Raw genomic sequence first — 13,002 nt, 5'->3', positions numbered from 1 at the left:
GTATTAGACACACAGTATATTACAGTATTAAACACACAGTATATTACAGTATTAGCCACACAGTATATTACAGTATTAAACACACAGTATATTACAGTATTAAACACACAGTATATTACAGTATTAGACACACAGGATATTACAGTATTAGACACACAGTATATTACAGTATTAAACACACAGTATATTACAGTATTAGACACACAGTATATTACAGTATTAGACACGCAGTATATTACAGTATTAGGCACACAGTATATTACAGTATTAAACACGCAGTATATTACAGTATTAAACAAACAGTATATTACAGTATGAGACACGCAGTATATTACAGTATTAGACACACAGTATATTACAGTATTAGACACACAGTATATTACAGTATTAGACACACAGTATATTACAGTATTAAACACACAGTATATTACAGTATTAGACACACAGTATATTACAGTATTAGACACACAGTATATTACAGTATTAGACACACAGTATATTACAGTATTAGACACACAGTATATTACAGTATTAGACACACAGTATATTACAGTATTAGACACACAGTATATTACAGTATTAGACACACAGTATATTACAGTATTAAACACACAGTATATTACAGTATTAAACACACAGTATATTACAATACTAGACACACAGTATATTACAGTATTAAACACACAGTATATTACAGTATTAAACACACAGTATATTACAGTATTAAACACACAGTATATTACAGTATTAAACACACAGTATATTACAGTATTAAACACACAGTATATTACAGTATTAAACACACAGTATATTACAATACTAGACACACAGTATATTACAGTATTAAACACACAGTATATTACAGTATTAAACACACAGTATATTACAGTATTAGACACACAGTATATTACAATACTAGACACACAGTATATTACAGTATTAGACACACAGTATATTACAGTATTAGACACACAGTATATTACAGTATTAAACACGCAGTATATTACAGTATTAGACACACAGTATATTACAGTATTAGACACACAGTATATTACAGTATTAGACACGCAGTATATTACAGTATTAGACACGGAGTATATTACAGTGTTAGACACACAGTATATTACAGTATTAGACACACAGTATATTACAGTATTAGACACACAGTATATTACAGTATTAGACACACAGTATATTACAGTATTAGACACACAGTATATTACAGTATTAGACACACAGTATATTACAGTATTAGACACGCAGTATATTACAGTATTAAACACACAGTATATTACAGTATGAGACACGCAGTATATTACAGTATTAGACACGCAGTATATTACAGTATTAGACACACAGTATATTACAGTATTAGACACACAGTATATTACAGTATTAAACACACAGTATATTACAGTATTAGACACACAGTATATTACAGTATTAGACACACAGTATATTACAGTATTAGACACACAGTATATTACAGTATTAAACACACAGTATATTACAGTATTAGACACACAGTATATTACAGTATTAGACACACAGTATATTACAGTATTAAACACACAGTATATTACAGTATTAAACACACAGTATATTACAATACTAGACACACAGTATATTACAGTATTAAACACACAGTATATTACAGTATTAAACACACAGTATATTACAGTATTAAACACACAGTATATTACAGTATTAAACACACAGTATATTACAGTATTAAACACACAGTATATTACAGTATTAGACACACAGTATATTACAATACTAGACACACAGTATATTACAGTATTAAACACACAGTATATTACAGTATTAAACACACAGTATATTACAGTATTAGACACACAGTATATTACAATACTAGACACACAGTATATTACAGTATTAGACACACAGTATATTACAGTATTAGACACACAGTATATTACAGTATTAAACACGCAGTATATTACAGTATTAGACACACAGTATATTACAGTATTAGACACACAGTATATTACAGTATTAGACACGCAGTATATTACAGTATTAGACACGGAGTATATTACAGTGTTAGACACACAGTATATTACAGTATTAGACACACAGTATATTACAGTATTAGACACACAGTATATTACAGTATTAGACACACAGTATATTACAGTATTAGACACACAGTATATTACAGTATTAGACACACAGTATATTACAGTATTAGACACGCAGTATATTACAGTATTAGACACACAGTATATTACAGTATTAGACACAATGTATATTACAGTATTAGACACACATTATATTACAGTATTAGACACACAGTATATTACAGTATTAGACATACAGTATATTACAGTATTAAACACACAGTATATTACAGTATTAGACACAAAGTATGTTACAGTATTTGACACGCAGTAAATTACAGTATTAGACACGCAGTATATTACAGTATTAGACACACAGTATATTACAGTATTAGACACACAGTAAATTACAGTATTAGACACACAGTATAATACCGTATTAGACACACAGTATATTACAGTATTAGACACACAGTATATTACAGTATTAAACACGCAGTATATTACAGTATTAGGCACACAGTATATTACAGTATTAAACACGCAGTATATTACAGTATTAGGCACACAGTATATTACAGTATTAGACACACAGTATATTACAGTGTTAGACACACAGTATATTACAGTATTAGGCACACAGTATATTACAGTATTAGACACACAGTATATTACAGTATTAGACACACAGTATATTACAGTATTAGGCACACAGTATATTACAGTATTAGACACACAGTATATTACAGTATTAGACACACAGTATATTACAGTATTAGGCACACAGTATATTACAGTATTAAACACGCAGTATATTACAGTATTAGGCACACAGTATATTACAGTATTAGACACACAGTATATTACAGTGTTAGACACACAGTATATTACAGTATTAGGCACACAGTATATTACAGTATTAGACACACAGTATATTACAGTATTAGACACACAGTATATTACAGTATTAGGCACACAGTATATTACAGTATTAGGCACACAGTATATTACAGTATTAGACACGCAGTATATTACAGTATTAGACACACAGTATATTACAGTATTAAACACGCAGTATATTACAGTATTAGGCACACAGTATATTACAGTATTAGACACACAGTATATTACAGTGTTAGACACACAGTATATTACAGTATTAGGCACACAGTATATTACAGTATTAGACACACAGTATATTACAGTATTAGACACACAGTATATTACAGTATTAGGCACACAGTATATTACAGTATTAGACACACAGTATATTACAGTATTAGACACACAGTATATTACAGTATTAGACACACAGTATATTACAGTATTAGGCACACAGTATATTACAGTATTAGGCACACAGTATATTACAGTATTAGACACACAGTATATTACAGTATTAGACACACAGTATATTACAGTATTAGACACACAGTATATTACAGTATTAGACACACAGTATATTACAGTATTAGACACGCAGTATATTACAGTATTAGACTCACAGTATATTACAGTATTAGACACACAGTATATTACAGTATTAGACACACAGTATATTACAGTATTAGACACGCAGTATATTACAGTATTAGACACGCAGTATATTACAGTATTAGACACACAGTATATTACAGTATTAGACACACAGTATATTACAGTGTTAGACACACAGTATATTACAGTATTAGACACGCAGTATATTACAGTATTAGACACACAGTATATTACAGTATTAAACACACAGTATATTACAGTATTAGACACACAGTATATTACAGTATTAGACACACAGTATATTACAGTATTAGACACACAGTATATTACAGTATTAGACACACAGTATATTACAGTATTAGACACACAGTATATTACAGTATTAGACACACAGTATATTACAGTATGAGACACACAGTATATTACAGTATTAGACACACAGTATATTACAGTATTAAACACACAGTATATTACAGTATTAGAAACACAGTATATTACAGTATTAGACACACAGTATATTACAGTGTTAGACACACAGTATATTACAGTATTAGATACACAGTATATTACAGTATTAGATACAAAGTATATTACAGTATTAGACACACAGTATATTACAGTATTAGACACACAGTATATTACAGTGTTAGACACACAGTATATTACAGTATTAGATACACAGTATATTACAGTATTAAACACACAGTATATTACAGTATTAGACACACAGTATATTACAATACTAGACACACAGTATATTACAGTATTAAACACACAGTATATTACAGTATTAGACACACAGTATATTACAATACTAGACACACAGTATATTACAGTATTAAACACACACAGTATATTACAGTATTAAACACACAGTATATTGCAGTATTAGACACACAGTATATTACAATACTAGACACACAGTATATTACAGTATTAGACACACAGTATATTACAGTATTAGACGCACAGTATATTACAGTATTAGACACACAGTATATTACAGTATTAGACACACAGTATATTACAGTATTAGACACGCAGTATATTACAGTATTAGACACACAGTATATTACAGTATTAGACACACAGTAAATTACAGTATTAGACACACAGTATATTACCGTATTAGACACACAGTATATTACAGTATTAAACACGCAGTATATTACAGTATTAGGCACGCAGTATATTACAGTATTAGACACACAGTATATTACAGTATTAGACACACAGTATATTACAGTATTAAACACACAGTATATTACAGTATTAGACACACAGTATATTACAGTATTAGAAACACAGTATATTACAGTATTAGACACACAGTATATTACAGTGTTAGACACACAGTATATTACAGTATTAGACACACAGTATATTACAGTATTAGACACACAGTATATTACAGTATTAGACACGCAGTATATTACAGTATTAGACACGCAGTATATTACAGTATTAGACACACAGTATATTACAGTATTAGACACACAGTATATTACAGTATTAGACACACAGTATATTACAGTATTAGCCACACGGTATATTACAGTATTAAACACACGGTATATTACAGTATTAGACACACAGTATATTACAGTATTAGACACACAGTATATTACAGTATTAAACACACAGTATATTACAGTATTAGACACACAGTATATTACAGTATTAAACACACAGTATATTACAGTATTAGACACACAGTATATTACAGTATTAAACACACAGTATATTACAGTATTAGACACACAGTATATTACAGTATTAGACACACAGTATATTACAGTATTAGACACACAGTATATTACAGTATTAGACACACAGTATATTACAGTATTAAACACACAGTATATTACAGTATTAGACACACAGTATATTACAGTATTAGACACACAGTATATTACAGTATTAAACACACAGTATATTACAGTATTAAACACACAGTATATTACAGTATTAGACACACAGTATATTACAGTATTAGACACACAGTTGTGACAGAAACCAGGGGTTGGTAATAAACTCCATATACAGGGCTCCCAGGATACTGAACAGTTTCTGTCCTGTCTAAGCTGAACAGGGCAGCCTCGTGGTACAGGCACTCCATTCCACAGTTTGTCTGCTGCCTGTTTTCTGTCACCTGTCATGCTGATTAGAGTTCAGGTATATAAGACCTGTTTCCTGTTTCCTCTGGGCCCCGCCCAAGAGCCTGGAAGGCTGCTGAACTGCAGAGGGGTGAGAAAGCCTTTTTCCCAAATCGCTTCATTCATTCTGTTAGTTTGTCTAAAGACTGCAAAGGTACTTATTTGTTGGTGGAAGTGGACAAGCCACTTCCAACTCTGAGTCAGGGACATCTAAGTTTAAGTTATCGCTCAGACGAGCAGCTTTTTGTTTGGCTTTGTTTTCTGTTTAAACTGTGGCAGTCTCAGTGCCTGGGACTGAATAAACCAGGCATAGCCTGTTTAAAGGAACAGTACGTGACGTCTCATCATTTAACCTACCCTAAAAGACCGTGTTCTAACAGTCCCGGACAGACGGCGGAGCCCCGGAGTAAGCCGTTTGTCACATATGTAAGAGAATGCGGGCAGAACACTGAAAGGTCTGGGGGTTAAAGAACTTTAAAAAAAAAAAAAAAAAAAAGAAGGTTTTTTTTCTCTCTCTCCAAACAAGATGGAAGACGTGGTGAGTGCGCTGGTACGCAATGTCGCTGTCCAGAAAGACGCGAATGAAGCCCAGCAACAGGCGAGTGAAACCCAGCGACAGCTGTTAATAGCCCAGCAAGAGACTAATGCAAACCAGCAAGAGACAAACCGCCTGCTGAGAGAGGAGCAAAAGCGGTTCGCTCAGGGCTTACAGCAGGAACTCGAGATCCTGAGGGGGACTATCAGTAACCTTCCACTGGCAGAGGCAGCCCCAGTTCCGAAAATGACCAGGGCAAGCCACTACCTTCAGAAGATGGGACCCTCGGATGATGTGGAAGCCTATCTTCTCACGTTTGAACGCACGGCACAGAGAGAGGGATGGCCAGAAGCTGAGTGGGCTGGTCTAATCGCACCCTTCCTAAGCGGCGAACCCCAGAAGGCTTACTTTGATCTAGAGCCCGCCGAAGCTAACGTCTATGCAAAATTGAAGTTCGAGATCCTCGCCCGCCTCGGCGTAACCACGGCTGTTCGTGCCCAAAGGTTTCACGCATGGTCCTTCACGATGGATAAAGCCACCCGAAGCCAGATGTATGACCTCATCCACCTCGCCCGGAAGTGGCTACAACCCGAGATCAACTCAGCAAGCCACATCGTGGAACGGTTGGTCATGGACCAGTTCTTGAGGAAACTTCCCTCTGCCTTACGCCGTTGGGTCAGTCGGAGTGACCCCCACAATGCGGATGAGCTTGTGGCCCTTGTAGAAAGGTACAGTGCAGCAGAAGAGCACCCGCAACCCACAGTCGTGGAGCAACCCCACTATCCGAGGTTCCAGGACTCTTCCAGAGACGGTAAAAGGGTACCGGGGTTAAGGGGCGCTGAAGAGCGGCGACCACCTTCACGCCGCTCCAGCAACAGTGGTTCGCACACTAAGGGCAATAGCCAACATGGGGAGCCGGGAAAAGGCTCTAAGTGGGACACAGACTATGTACCTAAATGTGTAAATTGTCATGAGAGGGGCCACACAGCAAAAATCTGCCCACTAAATGATGAGCCCATGCAATGCAACAGCGTGGAACCTTATTCGCTGTTGTCCCAATGTATGGGCCCTAGCCCAGAGGACCCCTTGAATAACCATCTGTGGGCATTTGTAAAGGTTAATGGTAAGAGGGTTCGGGCACTTCTTGACTCTGGGAGTATGGTCACACTAGTGTCCGAATACCTATTGCCCATTAAGAAGAAACAGGTAAACAGTTCACAAAGAGTGGCAATTTGTTGTATACATGGGGATAATCATGAATATTCCACTGTTGATGTTTTTTTTGAAACAGAATTTGGTTCTTTAGATTTCAAGGTGGGTGTTGTACCCAAACTGGCACATGATGTGTTAATAGGGACCGACTTTCCCCATTTTCTAAAAATGTGGTCCCCAGCTCAGAATAGCGCCCAGAGTTCAATAGCAGACCATAACGAAGTGTTAGAAGAAACAAATCCTTTCCCTTTTTCAGAAATGGAGGTTGACGAGGGCCCAAATAAGAAGGGGGAAAAGGAGGAGTGCTGTGAAATTCCCTTCCCCATCACTACTTTGGTAGGGAATACCCCAAATCAAGATGTTGATCAGGCACTTACCACCCCAGTACAGGATAAGACCCTCGCTGACCTAGAGGTCAGTCCTGGGAGTTTTAAGAAGGCCCAGTGGGAGGACCCCACATTAGCGGTAGCAAGGGGAAATATACGGGACCAGAATAGTACTCATGGCCAACCAGATAGGTCACTTGCTTACCCCTACTTCGAGGTAGAGAACGACCTAGTATATCGGGTTGATAAAAGAAAATCAGTTACAACTAAACAATTGTTGGTACCACGGACATTCCGTAACGTAGTATTACACCTCGCACATAGTCATCCATTGGGGGGACACCTAGGGGTGGAAAAGACAAAAGAAAAGGTTCTCCGAAGCTTTTATTGGCCTGGGGTTCTGGCAGAAATTACAAACTATTGTTCCTCATGCCCAGAATGTCAGATCACCGCCCCGTTCAAAGCATACCGCAGCCCATTGGTACCCCTTCCCATAATAGAGGTACCATTTGACCGGATTGCTATGGATCTAGTAGGACCCCTAATAAAGTCTGCTAGGGGACATCAGCATATATTGGTAATATTAGATTATGCTACCCGATATCCGGAGGCAGTTCCCCTACGTAGCACCTCTGCTAAAAACATAGCAAAAGAGTTAGTACTTCTGTTTTCCCGGGTCGGAATTCCTAAAGAGATCTTATCTGACCAGGGAACACCATTTATGTCCCAAGTAACAAAAGAGCTATGTAAACTCCTAAAAATCAAGCATCTCAGAACCTCAGTCTATCATCCACAAACAGATGGTTTAGTGGAAAGGTTCAATAAAACCTTAAAGAGCATGTTACGCCGGGCGGTCGATAAGGATGGGAAAAACTGGGACTGTTTGTTACCATACCTGTTATTTGCCATTAGGGAAGTTCCCCAGTCATCCACAGGCTTCTCCCCGTTTGAACTATTGTATGGCCGACATCCAAGGGGCTTACTGGATATAGCCAAAGAAACTTGGGAACACGAGGTTACCCCTTACAGAAGTGTAATAGAGCATGTTGCCCAAATGCAGGACCGCATTGCTGCAGTCCTACCCATAGTGAGGGAACACATGGAGAAAGCTCAAGAAGCACAAAGGAATACGTATAATAAGGGTGCTAGGGTCAGAATTTTTTTTCCAGGTGATAGGGTACTAGTTCTGGTTCCCACCGTGGAGAGTAAATTCCTTGCTAAATGGCATGGGCCATATGAGGTCTTGGAAAGAGTGGGAGAAGTAAATTATAGGGTAAGGCAGCCAGGTAGGAGGAAACCTGAGCAAATTTACCATATAAACCTACTCAAGCCCTGGAAAGATAGAGAGGTCTTGTTAACCCTAGTACCCCCAGGTCCGTCAGAGAATCAAGAAACTGACCCAGAGGTTAGCATAGCTGAAACACTGTCCGTGCATCAGAAACGAGAGGTCCAGAGTTTAGTGAGAAGGAACAAAGAAATCTTCTCTACACAGCCAGGTAAAACTAACGTAATTAAACATGACATAGTCTCTGAACCGGGGGTCCGAGTTAACCTTAAACCGTACCGAATCCCAGAGGCCAAGAGAGAGGCTATAAGTTTAGAGGTTAAAAAAATGCTAAAACTAGGCGTAATTGAGGAATCCCAAAGTGGGTGGAACAGCCCTATAGTTTTAGTCCCAAAGCCAGACGGTACAACAAGGTTTTGTAATGACTACCGGAAACTAAACGCGGTGTCAAAATTTGATACTTATCCTATGCCCAGGGTGGATGAACTTGTAGAGAGACTGGGCAAAGCCCGATATCTCACAACCCTAGACCTAACAAAAGGGTACTGGCAGGTTCCCCTCACAGAAAGGGCAAAAGAAAAAACAGCCTTCTCAACCCCAGACGGCCTCTTTCAATATAAGGTGCTGCCTTTTGGCTTACATGGAGCTCCCGCCACATTCCAAAGAATGATGGATAAAATTTTAAAACCACATGTTCGGTACGCTGCCGCCTACCTGGATGATGTGGTAATCCATAGTGAAGATTGGCAGTCCCACCTTCCAAAGGTCCAAGCTGTGCTCGACGCAGTTCGGTCTGCTGGACTAACTGCTAACCCCGCTAAATGCACTATTGGTCTGGAGGAGGCCAAGTATCTGGGGTATTCTATTGGTAGAGGGTTACTCAAACCACAAACACTCAAAGTAGAGGCGATACAAAATTGGCCAAGGCCAGTCACAAAAAAACAAGTAAGGACCTTTTTGGGGTTAATTGGCTACTATAGGAGGTTTATTCCCAATTTTGCAACTAAGGCAACCCCACTAACCGACCTCACAAAAGCAAGAGGACCGCTAATGGTAAAGTGGTCCCCCGAAGCCGAACAGGCCTTTAGAAGCCTGAAAGAAGCTCTCTGTGCCCAACCAGTGTTGGTCACACCTGACTTCTCCAAAGAGTTCGTAGTCCAAACCGACGCATCTGAGGTAGGGCTGGGGGCGGTACTCTCCCAGGAGTCTCAAGGGGAGGAGCACCCCATCCTTTATTTAAGTAGGAAACTAAATCCCCAGGAGAAAAATTACTCCATAGTCGAGAAAGAGTGTCTCGCAATAAAGTGGGCTGTAGAGACACTCAAGTATTATCTGTTGGGGAGAAAGTTCCGATTGGTCACAGATCATGCACCCCTTACCTGGATGTGTCAAAATAGGGAGAAGAACGCTAGGGTGACCAGGTGGTTCCTAAGCCTACAGCCCTTTAAATTTTCTGTGGAACACAGGTCGGGGCACAAACATGGCAATGCCGACGGGTTGTCAAGGATGCACTCCCTAATATCCATGGTCGCTCACCCCTCGAGGTCTGAGCTGGGGGGGAGGATATGTGACAGAAACCAGGGGTTGGTAATAAACTCCATATACAGGGCTCCCAGGATACTGAACAGTTTCTGTCCTGTCTAAGCTGAACAGGGCAGCCTCGTGGTACAGGCACTCCATTCCACAGTTTGTCTGCTGCCTGTTTTCTGTCACCTGTCATGCTGATTAGAGTTCAGGTATATAAGACCTGTTTCCTGTTTCCTCTGGGCCCCGCCCAAGAGCCTGGAAGGCTGCTGAACTGCAGAGGGGTGAGAAAGCCTTTTTCCCAAATCGCTTCATTCATTCTGTTAGTTTGTCTAAAGACTGCAAAGGTACTTATTTGTTGGTGGAAGTGGACAAGCCACTTCCAACTCTGAGTCAGGGACATCTAAGTTTAAGTTATCGCTCAGACGAGCAGCTTTTTGTTTGGCTTTGTTTTCTGTTTAAACTGTGGCAGTCTCAGTGCCTGGGACTGAATAAACCAGGCATAGCCTGTTTAAAGGAACAGTACGTGACGTCTCATCATTTAACCTACCCTAAAAGACCGTGTTCTAACAGTCCCGGACAGACGGCGGAGCCCCGGAGTAAGCCGTTTGTCACACAGTATATTACAGTATTAGACACACAGTATATTACAGTATTAGACACACAGTATATTACAGTATTAAACAAACAGTATATTACAGTATTAAACACACAGTAAATTACAGTATTAGACACACAGTATATTACAGTATTAGACACACAGTATATTACAGTATTAGACACACAGTATATTACAGTATGAGACACACAGTATATTACAGTATTAGACACACAGTATATTACAGTATTAGACACACAGTATATTACAGTATTAGACACACAGTATATTACAGTATTAGACACACAGTATATTACAGTATTAAACACACAGTATATTACAGTATTAGACACGCAGTATATTACAGAATTAGACACAGTATATTACAGTATTAGACACACAGTATATTACAGTATTAGACACACAGTATATTACAGTATTAGACACACAGTATATTACAGTGTTAGACACACAGTATATTACAGTATTAGACACACAGTATATTACAGTATTAAACACACAGTATATTACAGTATTAGACACACAGTATATTACAATACTCGACACACAGTATATTACAGTATTAAACACACAGTATATTACAGTATTAAACACACAGTATATTACAGTATTATACACACAGTGTATTACAGTATTAAACACACAGTATATTACAGTATTAAACACACAGTATATTACAGTATTAGACACACGGTATATTACAGTATTAAACACACAGTATATTACAGTATTAGACACACGGTATATTACAGTATTAAACACACAGTATATTACAGTATTAGACACACGGTATATTACAGTATTAGACACACGGTATATTACAGTATTAGACACACGGTATATTACAGTATTAAACACACAGTATATTACAGTATTAGCCACACAGTATATTACAGTATTAAACACACAGTATATTACAGTATTAGACACACAGTATATTACAGTATTAGACACACAGTATATTACAGTATTAAACACACAGTATATTACAGTATTAGACACACAGTATATTACAGTATTAAACACACAGTATATTACAGTATTAAACACACAGTATATTACAGTATGAGACACACAGTATATTACAGTATTAGACACACAGTATATTACAGTATTAGACACACAGTATATTACAGTATTAGACACACAGTATATTACAGTATTAGACACACAGTATATTACAGTATTAGACACACAGTATATTACAGTATTAAACACACAGTATATTACAGTATTAGACACACAGTATATTACAGTATTAAACACACAGTATATTACAGTATTAGACACACAGTATATTACAGTATTAAACACACAGTATATTACAGTATTAAACACACAGTATATTACAGTATTAAACACACAGTATATTACAGTATTAGACACACAGTATATTACAATACTCGACACACAGTATATTACAGTATTAAACACACAGTATATTACAGTATTAAACACACAGTATATTACAGTATTATACACACAGTATATTACAGTATTAAACACACAGTATATTACAGTATTAAACACACAGTATATTACAGTATTAGACACACAGTATATTACAGTATTAAACACACAGTATATTACAGTATTAGACACACGGTATATTACAGTATTAGACACACGGTATATTACAGTATTAGACACACGGTATATTACAGTATTAGACACACAGTATATTACAGTATTAAGACACAGTATATTACAGTATTAGCCACACAGTATATTACAGTATTAAACACACAGTATATTACAGTATTA

Source organism: Ascaphus truei, chromosome 1 (assembly GCF_040206685.1).
Source record: "Ascaphus truei isolate aAscTru1 chromosome 1, aAscTru1.hap1, whole genome shotgun sequence".
NCBI lineage: Eukaryota > Metazoa > Chordata > Amphibia > Anura > Ascaphidae > Ascaphus > Ascaphus truei.
The sequence above is the reverse complement of the archived record's forward strand: the minus strand, read 5'-3'. Positions refer to the sequence as shown.